The sequence below is a fragment of the Haliotis asinina genome, chromosome 2 (assembly GCF_037392515.1).
Source record: "Haliotis asinina isolate JCU_RB_2024 chromosome 2, JCU_Hal_asi_v2, whole genome shotgun sequence".
Classification (NCBI taxonomy): domain Eukaryota; kingdom Metazoa; phylum Mollusca; class Gastropoda; order Lepetellida; family Haliotidae; genus Haliotis; species Haliotis asinina.
Genome location: NC_090281.1, coordinates 64,963,137 through 64,982,800, shown reverse-complemented (window position 1 = coordinate 64,982,800; position 19,664 = coordinate 64,963,137). Strand labels below are relative to the sequence as shown.

Here is a 19,664-nt window from a genome sequence, read left to right as displayed (position 1 = left end):
CCGCACGAAGAACAACTTTGATATACCAGGCGTGTACTCGAAAATACTTACACTTGTTTCCCCTTGTGCCGTGATGTGCTGAACTCCATGCACGATGTCTAAACCCTGGAATTTATCTACAATACGCCATGACACCGTTTCCAAGCCACTGTGTTCATCGTATGCAATCCACTCCATTCTGAAGTTGTACAACAAGGTTTGACAATTCATCACATCAGACCTTTGTCTCAGACATTTCACTGTGATAAAGACATTTCACTATTTTGAGTAGTACTTAGGGAATGTTGGACGAGGGTCAAAATGCAGACCGAGTCCCCGATATACGTACCAAATGTTCGTTAAGAGAATCTAAAATGAATTAACAATAATAATGTTTATTCATCAATGAACATCATAATAAAACAAAAGACTTGCGTCATTTTGGAAAATTCCTCTGCACTATGTACGCTGATGTTCCGTCTGTCTCCCCTGGTCAGCCACAGATCCTCTACGACTGGAGGTGAAGCGTCGATGTGGACGGTTACATGTTCTTCGAGGAATTCTCTTCTGATGTCATATGCTCGCACCCAGAAGCGTACGGTGTCCCCGTCCACTAGTGAGGGTGTTATAGTCTGTGACTGATTCAGACCTTGACTGATGTACAGGTTATCAGCCGGTGCACTGGTGATGGACGACCCTCCATTGTGGTCCACTTTGTATGACGACAAGAACGTTGTTACACCTGTTGAATATTAATGACAATACTTATTTTAATTTTTCGGAATAGGGGAAATGCTTATCATCTCAGCCTTAAAAGCTAACAACGATTACAAATGCTTCTGTATGGCCATTATCTGTCACTTTGTTGCATAAGAATGTATGCAACAATTATAAATTGTTGTTATGTAGTGTGATAAACGAAACATGTGGCGTTTGATTCCAGAACATATGTCTATTCTATATACACACACTGCTAACTTGTGCCAACCTTGAACATTGTTGATGGCATCCACACCTCTGTCACCCTCGTTGTCATCGTAGTCCGAGCCGATGTCACCAAGCGAAGCCACGCCCAGGAGCCACTTGTTTTTGTGATGGACTATGTTGATGTATCTGTTGGTCCAGTCTACTGTCACAGCTGATGACGTAGTTTGCCATTCTGATGTTGCTGATGATGCTGTTGTCACACTGAGAAATGTATTTGCTCGTGTTGTTACAGCTGAAGTACCATCACATATCAGAATTCTTCTAGCACTTCTGTGATTGCCTGCCTTGTCATAGGCAGATAGTACAATAGAGTACACGCCCGCCTGAGACAGTATGTAGTTGTTGGAGGTCTGAAACATTTACAGTTATTTAAGAATTGAATGTCATTTTGTGTGTTTGCTCGTAGACCCGCTCGTCCACAGGAGTTTGAACAAAGCTTTGACATCGTTCATTTTACAGTGCAAATACATAACCTGACATTCAATTCTTATAATTTCGTAATTCGAAGTTTGTCCAGTTCTTTTTACCCACTTCTACGTGGTCATCGTTTACAGTGATGTGTCTTAATGCATGTAATATGTAGTAATTTCATTCTGTCCATGACCGTATTGCAGAGACCCTGCAGAAATCGTTCTCAAGGTGCTCCTTGATATAGCCATAAAATTGTCATTATATTTGAAGCTTTTTGACATTTGCAATGGACCTATTATAAGATCTAATGCTGCCTTCGGTCATGTGGCCAGATGAATATATGATGTGCCTCAGTTCAACGTTTGCATAGATCGGACACAGTGTGCGGTACATACGCGATTGATGTAACTCCTTTGAAACCACTCGGAAAATTTGGCTGAGTTTATTTTATCATTTCATATATACCAACGAGTAAGAAATATGTAAGTGTGTGAGTTAATATTTGACGTCACATCGGCAATATTTCAGTCATATCGTGACGGGAAAAAACACTGAAATGGAATACATGTGTATTATGAAAACCTGTCAACGAAGGACAGTAAAATAACTAGAATATCACAATCTGAATTAAAACTAGCGTGGAAAGTTAAAACTAATATCACTATTCGGACAATACAATATAAAAACAGGCTATAGATCACCAACAACTGAAGGTAGATCACCATACTAGAGGCCATGGGGACTGCTACCTGAATGGTCATAGTTGGAGTTACGTATTTTGGGTACCCTCTCAGAAGGTCAAGAACTTTACGGTACTTCAACCCCCCTCGAGGATACAGCCACTAACAATCTCAGTTACAAATTTAACTTCCAATAATAAAATACTTGTATGTATTTACAAATCTAATTCTTTTTAAAAAGCAATAAGTATATGAATCCCCTGTGACGGAACATTTGATGCAGTCAAGCAAGATATGCTTGACTGTGATTATTTCAGAACGGAGAACGGAGGATCCTCACCTTTCAATACATATTCATGAGTATGTCTTGTATGACTAATACGACATCGTCGCATGATGACCTCTTCAAATCTGGACCGACAGCTGAAGTACGTGAAACCAATATACGGTTTTACTTCATGTAATTTATTTATACCTACTTGGGTGTCCCACTTCTTTTGCATCAGATCACGGATGTAAGTTCTAATGCTAGCTTTGTAATCAGAGTATAGGATAAGAAGTGTTGTCACACATTTGTTGCGTGCTGCCTTGGCAGCAAGATTGGCCACTGTGTTACCGGAAATGCCTACGTGGGTGGGTAACCAACAAAAGACGATGTCGCTCTGGCCAGCAGCAAGATTATTATACAATTCAATAATTTCAATTAAAAGTGGATGTTTGCAAGAAATATTTTTAATAGCCTGAAGGCAAGAAAGAGAGTCGGAATAGATTATATACTGTTTATGCGTAGGGTGTCTTTGAACATATTTAAGAGCCGTTAATATGGCGTTATCTTCAGCTGTAAAAAGAGAGCTGTTGTCTGGTAATCTAAGATATTGTTCTGGATCCGATGACCATGGCACAAGCCACTGCGCCACCGTCCTTGGACCGTCTGTGGATAAGGATTTGTAATTGTTATATTTGTTTTTTAATTGATGATATTCTTGCTTATATTGTAAGTCATTTGTTTTTTATTTTTTTAAATGATGTTAATGTTAAGTCAACCTGTGGCCTAGCCAACTGCCAAGGAGGAGAAGGAAGAAAGGAAGAAGACGGGAAGGCGATATACTTTTCAGCTCAATGCCGGCTGAAGAAAGAAATGGTTTAATTCTTTGCCCTAGAGGCGGAACAAGAGCAGATTTCTTGTTGTATAAATCCTCATAAAGGGGATTGAAAACACAGTTATAGGCAGAGTTACATTCATGAGAGTATAATTTAGTACAGTACTGTAACGCTAATTTTATACGGCGCTGCTCAAGAGACGGTTCATCGGCCTCAACGTAAAGACTTCCAATAGGTGAAGTTCTAAAAAACCCAAGACAAAGTCTTACACCTTGATGATGGACAGAATCAAGAAGTTGTTAAGGTTGCTTTTGCAGGCTCCACCATATACGATGGAGCCATAATCAAGTTTAGAACGCAAAAGTGATCGATATAGATAGAGAAGGGTATATATAATTTAGTAATGTATTGTAAAGACACTTTTATACGACGTTGTGTAAGACATGGTTCGTAAAGATTATCAAATCAAAGTCTCAAGCCTTGATGGTGTGCAGAATCAAGAAGTTTAAGCTTGCTTTTGCAGGCTCCACCTATATATATACCTATTTATATATATATAGGTGGAGCCTGCAAAAGCAAGCTTAAACTTCTTGATTCTGCACACCATCAAGGCTTGAGACTTTGATTTGATATATATATATATATATATATATATATATATATATATATATATATGCCATAATAGAGTTTCCAACGAACCAGTGATCGATATAGGTATATAAGAGGGTCGTTTGATCCTCTCCCCCCTTTGAGTTGGAAACAACTTTCAACAAATCTAGTGCCTTCAGGCATTTAGCTTTAAGGGATTTAATGTGCGGTAAGACGGTTAAATGAGAATCGGAAATTAAACCCAAGAACTTGGCCTCCTTTACAACTTTGATGGGAGTGCCATTAAAGATAGTTCAGTGTCCTTATGCGGCTTATATTTTCTACAAATATGTATGCAATTAGTTTTGACTTAAACAATTTAAAACCGTTTTCAAGACACCATTTATTTATTTTGTTTAAACACAACTAAAGTCTTTCAATAGAGTGCATACTTTTACCACGACAAGAAATATTAAAATCATCTACAAATAATGATCCATCAATTGAATCATTTCAAACCTTGGGTAAACTGGTGATCTTAATACTAAATAAAGTGACGGACAAAATACTACCTTGAGGGACACCCTGATCCCGATTGTAATGATCAGACAGGGTTGAACCCACTCGGAATTGAAATTGCCTGTCTTTTAAAAACTCTGATATAAAAAGAGGTAAACGGCCTCTCATCATGTAAATCCTTCAAAATACCATGTTTCCAGGTCGTATCATAAGCTTTCTCAAGATTGAAAAAAATTGATACAGCCTGTTGTTTATTTACTATGGCATTTTTAACGAAGGATTCTAAACGTACCAGATGATCAATGGTACTACGATTTTTCCTAAACCACAATGAATATTTGTAATATGATTATGGGTTTCAAGATACCGGACTAATCTATTATTAACCATATGTTCCATGGTTTTACAGACACAGCTAGTGAGAGATATCGGTCTACATATAATTCGACGGACCTGTATGATCCCTGCTAGGTTTTGGCATTGGGACTGCAATTGCATTACACCACGAAGGAGGAAATTTTCCAGACGTCCATGTTTTGTCGAATATATCTAAAAGTGTCATCAGACATGATTCTGGCAATTGTTTCAGTAGCTGATAATGAATATTGTCCTTAACTACTGCTGTATCTTGAGCTTGCTCAAGAGCTGTATGAAACTCATGTAATGAAAACACTTCATTATAATCTTCACCATTAGTTGATTCACAATTAAGTTTTTTCTTTTCCTGTTGTTTCTGATATTTCTGAAACTCGGGGATATAATTTGCTGATGAACAAATTTTGGCATGTGTTTCGCCAATTTTATTTGCAATTTGAGATTTGCCAGTAATTAAATTATTACCATCTTTGAGATGGTGAACAGCAGATTTTAAACCTTTGCCTTTAATTCTTTGAACCATGTTCCATACTTCGGACATTGGCGTGCGTGAATAAATTTTGGAGATATAGTTCCTACAAGATTGTAGCTTGCTTTGTTTAAAGGTACGACGCGCCTTTGCATTCAGCATTTTAAATCTGTTTGAGTTATGGACAGTTGGGTGATGGCGGAAATATTTCTCTGACTTTTTCCTTGCTTTTCTAGCATATTTACAGTCTGTCGTAAACCATGGCTTTCGTACATGTGGACTTGTAGAGGATCTTGGTATGCACTCATCAGCAATTACATTTAAAACGTCAGAAAATACCTGAATAGGATCAGCAATATCAATGAAACATTCGGGCCTTAGTTTAGATGTGCATTGAGTTGGAAATAAGGATCACCCCGCCTCGGAAAAATTCCATCTTGTATAAGATGAAGACTCAGTTGTAGAAGATTCAGATAATATCGTTGGAAAGTGATCACTTCCACAGAGATCGTTGTGAACTGACCAATCCAATTCATTAATTAGATTAGAGTCTGCAAGAGACAAATCTAGAGAAGAGTAGGCGCCATTTGCAGGATGCAGATAAGTGCTTAAAAATCATTAAAAATGCACAGGTCATTATGTGAGATAAAATCTTCCAGTATTTTATCTTTAGTGTTAGTATCTGTATCGCTCCAGAGCGGATTGTGACCATTGAGATCACCCATTATAATGCATGGTTTCGGAAGTTGATCATAGAGAGCTTGGAGATCAGTCAGGTGAAGTGTTGAAGAAGGCGGAATATATAGTGAGCATAATGTAAGGACAACATGAGGTGTAAGTCTCACTACAAAAACTTGGAGATTAGTTGTAAGTGGTACATGGCTGTGGATAACATTCTGCTTAACAAGGATTGAAGATCCACCAGTGGCCCTATCACCCGAAGGTGAGACATAACGATATGCATCGTACTGACGTAAATTAAAAGTATCTGTCTGTTTTAGATGAGTTTCCTGTAGACATAATGATGATGGTGCCAGATCTTGGACAAACAGATGTACCTCATTATAATTAGTCTTCAGTCCTCTACAGTTCCATTGTACTATTCTCTTTTTCGTGGATTGATTGGGGATCTACCCCTGGCATTTTTGGAGGGCAACAAGCTATGTGCCCAGGGGTGGATGTTTTCTGACACATCCATGTCCTCGAGTGAACCATATTTACTGTACAGTTTGATTCTATTTTCTGACCCTTTCGGGGCTCTGCCACTTAGTTCTTTCAAAGGATCTGGCTTTTTAGGTTTAGTTTTAACGGTTTCTGAAGATTTTGAAGTTGATTGAGAAGATGACTTTTGATCAGAGGATGCTACTGATTGGATTTGAGACGAAAGATTCTGGCGTTTGAGTAGATATTGTAGGTGAAAAAATCAGATAAGCTTTTGATGTAATCCATGTCAAGTCTATTTGACAGCTTGCGGTTGATTTTGTTATACTTGCTTCCCACGGTGTTTTGGTTATGGAAGCATAGCTTTCTTTAGGTTCAGAACTTTGGACCAGATTTTTGGCATTTGCAAAACTAATGTTTCGGGTGAACTTTAGTTTGTTGATCTCCATGTGATACTTCCAGACAGGACATTCTTTAGAAAATGATGAATGGGCACCAGTGCAGTTTGTACATTTCTTAACGTTACTGTCACAGTCTTCCGTTGTATGTGTCTTTTCGCCACAGTGAGCACACACAACAGACAATGTGCAGTTATTAACCCCATGGCCGAACTTTTGACATTTGAAGCATCGAAGAGGGTTTGGAAAAAACATTTCAACATTGATGTTACAGTATCCTGCTTTTAGTGATTTTGGAACATTTGGAGAAGAGAAAGAGAACAAATATGTATTTGTGTTTACAGTAGCATCATTTCTAGGGGTTGTAAAATGTTTGACGTAAAGCACACCTTGATCCTTCATCTCCCAGACGATGTCAAGTTCTGACATGTCAGCAACCAATCGTTCAAGGTCCCTGACAATTCCTTTGCTCGTGTTAAGTGTTTAGTGAGCAGACATCGTAACTGGGATGCCGACGAAAGATTTAGTATTCATAAGGTCGGTGGCTTGCTGCCTTTTTGCACACTCAACCAGCAGAGTACCGGAACGTAATCGCCTAATGTTCTTAACATCACCGGCGATGCCTTGTATGCCTTTAGCTAGGGCAAAAGGATTTATCTTCAAAGGTGTCTTGTCAATAGTCTCAACGGCAAGAAAACGTGGCCAGTAATCAATTGAATTGGGCAGTCTGTGGTCCGTTTCAACGGGATCAGTATCAAGTTGACGTTTGCTCTTTTTTGAGGGTTTCCGTAAGCCATGTTTAGTTGCAGCACCAAAGATACTCAGATGATATACTCTAAGGGAAGAATTATAAATAACTAATCCCCCAGATTGGCCCATGAGCCATCGCCTTCTGGCATAAGTGAGTGAGGCAAAATTTATCGTCACATCGGCAATATTTCGACCATACCGTGACGAACAATTAATTTCATACATAATAAGTAATGGGAATTTGTATAAACCTGTCAGCGAAGGACAGTAAAACAACTAGATTATCACAGATTCTAATGTAAAACTAGCAACTAGATCTAAAAAAAGTTTAACCATACAGTACAACACAAGGTAAAAGCAAGCTATATATTGCCAATAACTGAAGGTTGATCACCACACTAAGGACCATGGGGACTTACCGTGCATTTGCTTCCTGAATGGCCCCTAGCTGGATTTACATCATCCCCTCAGTCGTTAGCAACTGAGACACATGTAGCTATAAATTAAAACTACACAAATTCTACGCTTAAAAAAGTGGAACGTTTAAATTTACTTGGAATGTCCTGTGACTTACGTACCCTCTCAGGAGGACAATAATTTTACAGTACTTTAACCCCCCTCGAGGATACAGCCACTAACAATCTAAGTTACTAATTCAAACCTCCAATCATAAAATAGTGATATATTTACAAATCAGCCAACAAATCTAATTCTTTTAAAAATGCAAAAATTAAATGAGAACTTATGTTGCTAAAAAGACCGTTCATAGTACGTGATTCGAAATAATTATCCCTTGTGATGGAATATTCAACACAGTCAAGCAAGACATGCTTGACTGTGATTCTTTCATCACAAGGGATGCAAAATGGAGGATCCTCACCTTTCAATAAGTAGTTATGAGTGTATCTCGTACGGCCAATACGACATCGTCGCATGATGACCGATATATGGTTTTATTTCGTGTAATTTATTTATACCTGCTTGGGTGTCCCACTTCTTCTGCATCAGATCACGGATGATGCTCTAATGCTGGCTTTGTAATCAGTGTATGGAATAAGAAGTGGTGTCACAGATTTGTTGAGTGCGGCCTTAGCAGCAAGGTCGGCCATTGTGTTCCCAACAAAAGACGAATTGGCCAGTAGCGAGATCATTACAAAGTTCAAAAATTTCTGTTAAAAGTGGATGTTTACAAGAGAAGTTTTTGATAGCCTGAATACAAGAAAGCGAGTCGGAATAAATAATATATTGTTTATGTTTTGGATGTCTTTGAATACATTTATGAGCTGTTAGTATGGCTTTTGCTTCAGCTGTAAAAAATGAACTGTCATCGGGTAATCTAGAAGAGATTGTTCTGGATCTAATGACAGTGGCACAAGAGACTGTGCCACCGTCCTTAGACCCATCTGTAAATAAGGATTTGTAATTGATATATTTACTATGTAATTGACGATATTCCTGTTTATATTGTAATTCATTAGTTTCTGATTTTTTAAACTGTGTTAGAGTTAGGTCAACCTGTGGCCTAACCAACTGCCAAGGAGGAGAAGACAGCAAACGCAAAGGAGCTATATTTTCCAGCTCAATGACGGCAGCAAACAGGAATGGTTTAATGCTATGCCCAAGAGGTGGAACAAGAGAAGATTGCTTGGTGTATAAATCCTCGTAGTGGGGACTACAGACACAGTTGAAAGCAGGGTTAGACTTGTTAGAATATAACTTTGTAATATATTGTAAGGATAGTTTTATACGGCGCTGTTCAAGAGAAGGTTCATCTGCCTCAACGTAGAGACTGTCAACGGGAGAAGTTCTAAAGGAACCAAGACAAAGTCTTAGACCTTGGTGATGGATAGAATCTAACAGTTTATGGTTGCTTTTGCAGGCTCCACCATATACAATGGAGCCATAATCAAGTTTGGAACGCAAAAGTGATCGATATAGATAGAGAAGGGTATATATAATGAGTGATCTATATAGATGAAGGAGGGTAGTTTGATCCCCTCCCCACTTTGAATTGGAAACAACCTTTAACAAATCGAGTGCCTTCAGGCATTTAGCTTTTAGTGAGTTAATATGTGGCAGGAAGGTTAAATGTGAATTGAAAATAAGACCCAAGAACTTGGCGGCCTTGACAACTTTGATGGGGTTGCCATTTAAATATAGTTCAGGATCGTCATGTGGTTTGTATTTACGACAGAAATGGATACAATTTGTTTTGGATTCAGAAAATGTAAAGCCGTTTTCAAGACACCATTTATTTATTTTGTTTAAACACAACTGCAGTTGCCGTTCAATAGTATGCATGTTTTTGCCACGGCAAGAAATGTTAAAATCATCCACAAATAATGATCCGTCGATTGAATCATTTAAAACATTTGACAAACTATTTATCTTTATACTAAACAGTGTAACGGACAATATACTGCCTTGTGGGACACCCTGGTCCTGATTGTAATGATCAGACAGGGTAGAACCCACGCGGACTTGAAATTGCCTATCATTTAAAAAGTTGGATATAAATTGAGGCAAACGACCCCGTAATCCAAAATCATGTAAATCTTCTAAAATACCATGTTTCCATGTGGTGTCGTATGCCGTTTCTAGATCGAAAAAGATCGACATTGAGTGTTGTTTATGAACTATGTCATTTTTAACAAAAGATTCAAGACGCACTAAATGATCGATGATACTACGGTTTTTACGGAAACCACATTGTATATCAGTTAGAAGATTATTGGTTTCCAAGTACCAAACGAGCCGATTATTGATCATGCGTTCCATGGTTTTGCAAACACAGCTAGTAAGTGAAATTGGTCTATAGTTTGAACGATCAGTATGATCACGTCCAGGTTTAGGGATAGGGACAATTATACCATTACGCCATGAAGTAGGAAATGTTCCAGATGTTCAAATATCATCAAAAATATGTAACAGAGTTTCTAGACATGATTCTGGTAAATGCTTCAGGAGCTGATCTGGCATAAGACTCTAGGCAAAGTTCATATGATCGTACTTCACAATCCAAAACGTTACAGATCAACAGTAGTGCCAAGACCGAATTTCAAACAATTCCAAAACAAATTTGTGCAATATCACATACACAGTCCATCCAGAGGGCTTGGCATGACCAGCCGATTGGTTGAACCGGGCCCATTCAACCACCCGTCTAGGTGAAGTCAGGGCCAAAGTGGTGTGTTGAGTAATAACAACACGGTTCCAAGTACTCAACCAATAGGGTCCCTTCCTCCACCGGCACAGGACCGCAACCAACGACAAACGGGTTGGTGGACCAAATATGCCCCCGGATCCACACGGGGGGTTGGCGAGCACTTAGCGTTAGCCATCACCCATCACGAGGAGGTGGCGCGCCTCTTGTGCCGTAAGTAATATATTAAAACTAAAAGGAGTGTGAATGCAATTAAGGTTTATTTTGCTTACGCGAAGGTGGTGAGAGAGTATCCTGCTCGGAAAGCAGTTCCTGCAAAAGTGACCTTGATCGGGTCGAAACCGTTCACATACGAAGAACGATTTGGTGGGTTGAAGAGAAATACAGCTTGAAATTTAGATCCCATGACTGCTCTCTCAACCAACCACTGAACACGTGACCACACACCGCGACAGTTCGACTTCAAGGGAATTACTATCTTTGTAAGTTCAAGTGAATTAATATCTTTGTAAGTGTCATTCTCATGTCAGTGCAAGTGTATGGTGCAAGTAAACACGTGTTCATGCATTCCCACAAGGCTTATTATATTCGCGAGACTGCAAATGATCAACCATGGTTTGAATTTTTACAAATATTGGAACTACTAGTCCTCACCGTTGAGCTGGTCAACGTTGTAGTGTCAACACGATGCTTATCTCTGAGTACATCCCCAACCGCGTGGAGTTCATACACGTCCCTCACAAAGTGATCGATTCCTGCATCATCATCTGACCAGCCACTCCAGCGAAGGTTCACTGTGGCCTGAAACAAGACATGGAATCATTCCCCCTGTAAGCCAATACCATCAGGTGTAAAATATAACTATGGTTTTATACTTACAGTCTTGATAACATCGGGAGCAGTCAGCATGCTGCCAATACAGGCAGCATTACCAGTACAGTGATAGGGATCCACCAGGTCTATGGTCACAGTAAAGGTGTGGGTCTGAGTGGCACCGTTGTAGTAGTAGGTCGCTAGTGCGTTGCTCTCCCTGTTCCTGACCTTCACATACCCACCATTACTTGTTGAAAAACTAAATTCAATTCTGAAAATAATTACGAAAAATATTTATAGAATCCTAGGATATTCAGATTTCAAGCTCAAAGATGAAAGGAAATATTTAAAATGAACAACCGTGTCTGTAATGTTGCTATGTATATCAGAATGTAATTTAGTAGCAATATTTACACTCAGAAAATAGGCTTTGATTGTTATGGAAACGACAAAAATATCGTGATGACATAGTTGTACTCAAATATCAGGGTAACAATACTCAACCGTCCTTTCATTTTGACATAGTTTAAACTGCGTCCCGTCATTTACAGAATTGTTGCTCACACATCTTTGTGTTGGAAGGGTGGAGGTAGTACTGATGGGTTTCCTTCACAGGTGTACAGGTCTGTGTCCGGGCTGCTTCGACTGGCACCTCCACAGTTGAAGACCTCAGTGGCGACAACACTTGCACCTTGGTACAATAATACAGTCAGGTGAGTGAACAATACTTTTGAGGGAGGTGACCACAGCAGCAGTAAAGCAAGTAGTATGAGTTTATCTGTTTGATGATTCTGGATATTATCAGCATTTGATGGTGATTTGAAAACGCATGCTCAGTGGAAACTGAAGATTTATATTGAATGTGGAAAGGGTATTTGAATTTGAATTAACTAATGGTTAATATATACCGTTGAACAACCAGGTAAACGTTACACCATTATACCTAAATCATTATGTATTCATTCGATAGTATGCAGATAAACGCCATATTGTGCATATTGTTCCTTCTGATATTCAACATACCTCTCTTGAGTTTGAATGTAGCAGAACCACTGACAATTCCCACACGGAAGTCTTCAATGAAGTCATGTTTGGATGGAGATACCATTTTGTATTTTGCCGTAAACTTGTAGTACATTCTGGATGGAGAATTGATGTTTGACCAGCTGTTGGACTGAGATGGACCACTGTTGATGTCGGGAGGTGCGTCTGTCGTACCGCCGTTGCTGGCGGTCAGTCTTAAGAGGTTGGAGTGTATCGTGGGTTTCACTGTTACTGTAACATACTTGCAATATACAGATATGCGAACAACATAACATAAGCGATGGGGCAAAAGAGTGACGGTTACACATTCCCATGTCAAACGTTTCAATTCATTTCTCCAACGGATATGTATACGAACGACAGCCAGGTCAAAAATTTATATTCATACCGTATCCATTCCGCTAAAGGATACTCGTACAACTCGTCCGAAATGCACACCTTCCATACGAAAAAGGAAGCTTTTATTGTTTGCTGTCTGTATTCCCACGAAGTGTCAACTCACTTGTCTGACAATGTCTTCCTGTGAAGCCATTGGAGCAGGCACAGTTACTGGCGTACTCGTTCCTGCAGGTCCCGGGATAACACCGGGTGCTGTCACTCCGCCACGAACACGCCTCTGTAGACACAAGTGGGGAATCTAGCTTTACAACATGGTCAGTTAAGTGTGTGAATCTGTTTTGTTATGTATGTCACGTGACATATTCTATCTTTAACATAATTTCTTGTCAGAAGACACAAAATACGAAAAACCAATGCCTTGACGTAAACTGAGTGAAAATGATTTTGTTTCATTTGGCAGACTGAAGTATGAGATACAGACAGATAAAACCCCTTTTAGTAAATTAATGACTGATCTTGTCTTATTTTTGTAATGATAAAGTCTATCACCAGCTCACAATTTAATGTCAATAATATATACTGAGTCAAAAAAGAAATTCACAAAGAGTAATCTTTGAAAATAATGAATATGTTTCTCAGATGATACATCTGTGTACCCGAAATGGGATCCGTATCTTTCGACTCTAGAAAAAAAACGTTAGCGAAACCCACTCAAACCCATCCATCCGTTGTGCAAACGACGCTAGTGCCAAATCAGATTTTGCACGTGCAGTCGAAGTTTTCCTCATTTGCACGTGTTTGCATTGACTTCAAGAATTGAAAAAAACACTTTTAAACCACAGTTCTAACGGTACTTTAAATGCCACGATTGTCAAATGTGCAAAGTGAACGTGGCGTTTGCATGTTGCAAGCGGGAAAGATCAGTAATTCACGTCGCATGAGCAATGGGATGCAACCGTCGTACTGTGCATGACTTGCGAGGTCGTCTCCAACAAACTGGCACCACTTCTGATCGTCCAAAGTCGGGTCGTCCACGTGTGACGTCAAGAGCGTCAAATCGTCTTCCGTCACCTACGATTTCTGAAGGCTACGCAAACCAGGACTGAGATGTTTAGAAGTCGACTGTCCTCACAGGCCATTCGAAATCCGTTGCGGACTGCCAGTCTTTATTTTCGACGTTTATATCGTGGGCTAATGTTGACGTCACCTCCGATGGACTCAGAGAGACTGGAATCGAGTCGTCTTTAGCGATGAATCCAGGTTTACCCGCAGATTCGTGGACGGCAGGCACAGAGTCTGGAGACGTCGTGAACGGTTTGGTATGCCTAGTGTTGTATACAGGAAGTCGACAGATTTAGTGGCAAAAGTTGCATGATGTGGGTTGTTTTCTCTGGGAACGACCGTTCCCGACTTCTGGTCATCCGTGAAAACCTCACAGCTGCTGCTTACCGGGACCAGGTGTTCACCCCCTAAACTCGTTCTTTTCATGGCGGCTCATGGTACAGTTCCAGCATGATAATGCTCTACCGCATGCAGCGATGTTTACGCTGGAATCAACGTCATGGACTGGCCATCGAGGTCCCCTAAACTTACTCCAATGGAGTACGTTTGGAATACACTTGGGAGAAAGCTTTGTGATCTTAGGAACCAACCTCAGAATTTGCAGGAACTTGGCGCTGCATTGCAAGAGCAATGGCGTTGAATCCCCCAACCACTTGTTCACAAACATCAGGAAGCCGATGAGGAGACGGTGTTTGGCAGTGGTGAATGCGCGGGGCGGCCACATACAATACTGAACTGAGAATTTTTATTCTTGTGACTTGACATTCTGTATATCCATGTTTTGCAACGGCGGTGTAGCCTAATTGAACTGATTGTGGCACTGTCAGTGTATCGAGTAGATCACACAGACTCAGTGTATTAATAATATGGGCATTTGTAGAGCGCAGTAGTTATTCCACACCTGAAGGGCAGTCTCTTTTGCAACAGTAAATATGTACACTGTACACAGGAAGAAGTGATATAAGATTTAATTGTGGTTGAACAAGAGTCTTGATTTAAAGATGGAGATGGAAGGAGATCAAGTGACATGGAGAGTCAGTGATTTCCAGAGGGAATTTGCGTGTACACTGAAAGATCTGCCATCAAAAGTTTGCGACTGAGAAGACCTTTGTCTTGAGATTTGAGACGCCTTGCTGGAGGGTAGAGTGTTATAAGATCTTGCATGTGGGAGGGCGGAAGCCACAGGAACGACATACATTAGTGATGCGTTGCTCCATGTTGAGACCAAGATTCTTTACTACAGGGAAAAACACTGTGTTAGCATCTCTAATCCTGATCTCTAATTCCATGACAACAATGGTGAGTTCTGATTGCCAACCATATGGAGTCGTCGTTGTATGGTTCGTCTGCTGATGGGGTGTTCCACGGCCGTCACCGCCACAGACGTCGCTGTGACGAATTGTCCAGATGTGGGCGTCTTCAACTGGCGTGATGAACCTTGGTGTACCCGTTCTCGGACGATCTGGTCTGACACATTGCCTGACACAATGTGACGTGAAGCCCTCATTTCTGCTATACCAAAGGTTCGGTCAACGTTGGGCGTGTGGTGTTCTTTTCATGCTGCTTGGTTGCACTGTTCTACACCTGTATTTATGCAACAATTATGCACTTTTCTGCAAAGTCCGTTTATGCTGTTTTGGGATTTTTTCATGCCAGCACGTAATTCCCTTTATCATGGACCTATACCTTGCTACTCCCCCACTGAATATGAGTGAGTGAGTGAGTGAGTGAGTGAGTATTTAACGTCACACTGGCAATATTGCAACCATATTGTGACGAGAACGATTGATAATAAGTATGACTACACGATGCCGTGGGAGCCGTGCCAATTTACACTTATCAGAGGGGTACACAAAGTACGCAGTCTAAACTACCAGTTGTCCGACTTTCATTTTTGTGGACGTCGTGGTGGCTGAGCGGGCTAGGCGGCTGTCGTTGTGTGCTGACGATTAGGTTGGGATGGGACTAAACCAAAAATGTACTAGAATTTCTACTTTACTAAGAAAGTGAAATCCCAAATTTGACATATGCTGATTAACAATAAAATACAAATGAATTAATAGCACATACATTGTAAAATCTGTTAATTTAAGTGATCAGTTACTTTTGCCCGGTAGTTTAGTAGGAACCTACACTCATGGATATTTGTAACTGGTGGACATAATGATGAGTCGTTATTCATCGATTGCAACTCACGTGTACATGATTTTCTATCAGAGGAAACCACATAAGCCCTGTATCCTGCCTTGGGAAGCACGACCCCCTCACAGCGACTGCACACCTGGTTGCTGCTGCTGGTGCATGTCTCCAGGTCACAGTTACTGATGGCGCTGCACACTAGCAAAGGAAACATATGACCTTATCATGAATTTTGCGTGTAGCAAAGATATATGGCAGAAACGTTCGTGAACAGTGAAGGGGCTCAACGCAGCAGTTAAATGCATGCCAGCTGACTGGAAGGAAAGTTCCAAATCTTCTCTGATGTTTATCAATTTGGTAAAAACACTAGATAGGGCTGATAGAACAAGAGCCCAAATGCCCGAAACAGGATTTGAAACTATATGTTAAGGATTTAACGCACTCAAGGAGGTAACTCTGCAAGCTAAATGGCGGCACACTCAACATATGTGCACGTACTTCTGCATCGTTCTCTGCTGGGGTAAAAGCCTTCATTACAGTTGGCACAGATCCTGGGTGAGGTACAACTGCCCCCACTCTTATACTGCGTGTTGCCGTTACTGTAGACGATGTGTGATGTGCCGAAGTTGATGTTGCAAGCAGTGGGGTTGATTTCATTGTCACATACAGCTGTAATGTATAATAATTTTCGATGTTACAGTATATGTGGTTGTAAAGTTATGTAAAATCATAGGAATCCAGAAGTATTGTTATATGGTCAAAATGCACCCCTAAATCAGTAGGAGAATTACAACAGATTCCGTATATAGATTTGGAGTTTGGCTCTTGAGTATTAACGGTTCAACACTTTTTGGAATGGAATGGTGGAAGTGAGACAGAACACAATAACAAATCAACACAAAGGAAGAGTTACCGAACATTGCTTACCGATACTTTCCCAGTGATAATAGCCTGGGCTGTCATGAGATATAGGATTAATGAATCAAAACGACGAGTTGAAACATGTGATCAAGATCAGGCCAGGCTCGAACCATTAAAGGGACAGGTTTGGTACTGAGCAAGTGGTGCGCACTTTGAAGTGACAGAAAACAGTCCACGCCACTCAGTTGCCCTAGGTGGTACGAGCCTATTCTGTCTGTTGATGAAGTGTATTTAAAGTTAGACTGAGTGTAAAAAACTAAGGGAGTATCACTTCGTGTTGCGTTATTTAGGAATGTATGGGTGCCTGTACATGAATGTAGTATGGCCAGTCAAGGGACTAAATGAGTGGAGCACCAGAGCTATCATCATATATCAGGTATAAAGATCATTGGATCATAATGCTAACAATTGTAGTTCTTCAATAAAAGTAGCACAATTCACTTACGATGAGGGCAGCCTATTTTATCTGTTGATCTGTACCCAGATTCGCATCTGTATGTAGTGTGTGACATCGTCCTGGTTGAATAAAAACGTGTTCTCTTTAGATACATTTGCATGCTATTTTTGTCACATGCCTGTGCAACTGCGAAAAAGGTTCTGAAGTTGTTCCTTCCTCAAATATGGTTTGGTCACGACAAATCTGTCAGAGAATTTCAGTTAGCAGTATACATACACGGGTTCTGAACCGAATACAAATGTTAAAGCAATGGGAAAAACACCTGTGGGGGTCATTTTTTACTATTCTCCTGCGTATCGAGACACTTTGCATCAACATACGGCAACATACAGTATACGGCTACATGCAGAAGGCAAAAAGTAGTCCAACACATACAAGTAGTCTTGGTGTAGGTGCATCTCTTCTAAGAGCACCTGTAAAAGTGCACCGTCCAAAGAGCCACAAGGACTCTCAATGCCACAAAAAGGAGATTTTTGTACAAATCTAGTTCAGGAAGACGAAAAGTGTCCCTATACAAGTGATTTGCAGGTGGGTGGAAGGAGGATGGAAGACAAGAAGTGTCTTGACATACAGAACAATAGTCAAAAAAGGGTTTTTTTCCTCATGGCTTTAATGTTGGTGCACCTACGTGGTGCAGAACCCCAATTATATGTACTGCTCGGTCTGTCATAGAAGCCAGTAGTCACATTATAACGGATTTGGAGTCTTAGATGGAACATTATAGCATTGTCTCCCTTGGAAAAAAACCATGCAAAAAGTGTCAAAACTGACAGAAACAGTTCGACAATGTGCTGCATTGTCACTATGGCGCATTGTGATGCTTTCAGTTATGTTTTTGTATTCATCCAAAGGGCGACAAAGCGATACATGTCTTACAGTTTTCCAGGTCAAAATATGGCACGTTGCCTCCCCATTTGAGATGTCAAAATGATATTATTAAATGTACAACAATGTGTCACAAGGCATCTTTCGCCCTGTCGAATTATAGCCCTTTACAATTAGTGGTGTGCAAGCATCTCAAGTTAATCAGTATACATATGCACAGAAACAGTTATTCTCTTTTACAAAGGCCTTGTCTTTTGTTAAGGCCATTGGTTTCACAATTAGTAAATGCCAAGGTGCCTGCTTTTCTGGAAGACGACACAAGTCTTTCATCTTTGCTTTGAAAACTATTTCACATGTTGTTAATGAATGAAATAATGGGAATCAAATGTGTTTTCTTTGCACTTCTATTTTTGGTTTCTATTTAACTTCTCAAATCGATGACGGCTCATATGGACCCTAACAATTTTTGACTGTGCAATTCGCTGTGCAAAGAAATATATGATCATTGTTTCAGATCCAATATTCAAGGCATTCTTACAATGAGCAGTTTGGACCGTGTACTCTCTGGAAGGCAGAGAATTACTAGAATAAGGGCACCTACATGACAATATGATAACGTCTCAATGTCAGTTCTTGGATGCCATAAGAGATATTGGTTTAAGAGTCAAAACGAGAAATAGATAGCGTCATGTTGGAAAGGACCCCCATTATGAATCATAACCATTCCGTTTCAGCAATGACGATTTTACCTGGATCTCCTGCACCGACTCCACCAACCACAGTCCGTTGTGTAGTGATGTTGCCAATAAGTTGTAACCGTCAGTACATTTACACTGAAATGAAAAGTGTGTGCTGGTGTGTTATTTTTAATTAATATTGATGAAACGGTTTAAAAGTTGTTGTTTTTTTATTAAATCCTTTCGCTCCATGCCATTCATGTTAAATGTATTGACTCAGTATTTTCACCTATTGTTTTACAGAGGTGCATATCATACACTTCGGTGAATTTGCACCTGTAATAATTGATGTCAAGACCACAAAAATAACACCCAATAAACCAAAATAAGCAGACAAAAAATGTGTAATGTGAAAGAAGGCAGAAACAGGGCCTGTCATATCGCTGAAATTGCAAAACCGAAAAGCCAGTTTCATGTGAGAATAATCTTGGATAGTTGTCGTTTGTGGGTTCGATTTCACAACCCGTATTTCACCTTGTCAGTTTCAAATTTGTTCCAGGATTTGTATTTAGGTTTGTGCAAGATCATCAATTTCTCTGTTGAGTTAACCTGCCTCTTAATTCATATTCTCCCACAACAAACGTGCATGGGTGAGTGAGCATGCATGCAACAGGTGACAAGTTAAGAATTTATAGTCTGATGAAATGTGCATGCAGTCACCTGGTTTAACTGGTGTTACAATCATATTCACAGCAGTGATCATGGACAACACAACATCAGTCCTTGAACGCATTGGCAAACCTTGA

At 40.1% G+C, this 19,664-nt stretch overlaps 1 pseudogene; it reads right to left on the bottom strand.

Annotated features, from left to right (window-relative positions):
* The window catches only part of LOC137274140 (uncharacterized), a 41,102-nt pseudogene extending 23,687 nt beyond the window's left edge, over window positions 1-17,415 (bottom strand).
* Between the last annotated feature and the right edge of the window lie 2,249 nt (window positions 17,416-19,664).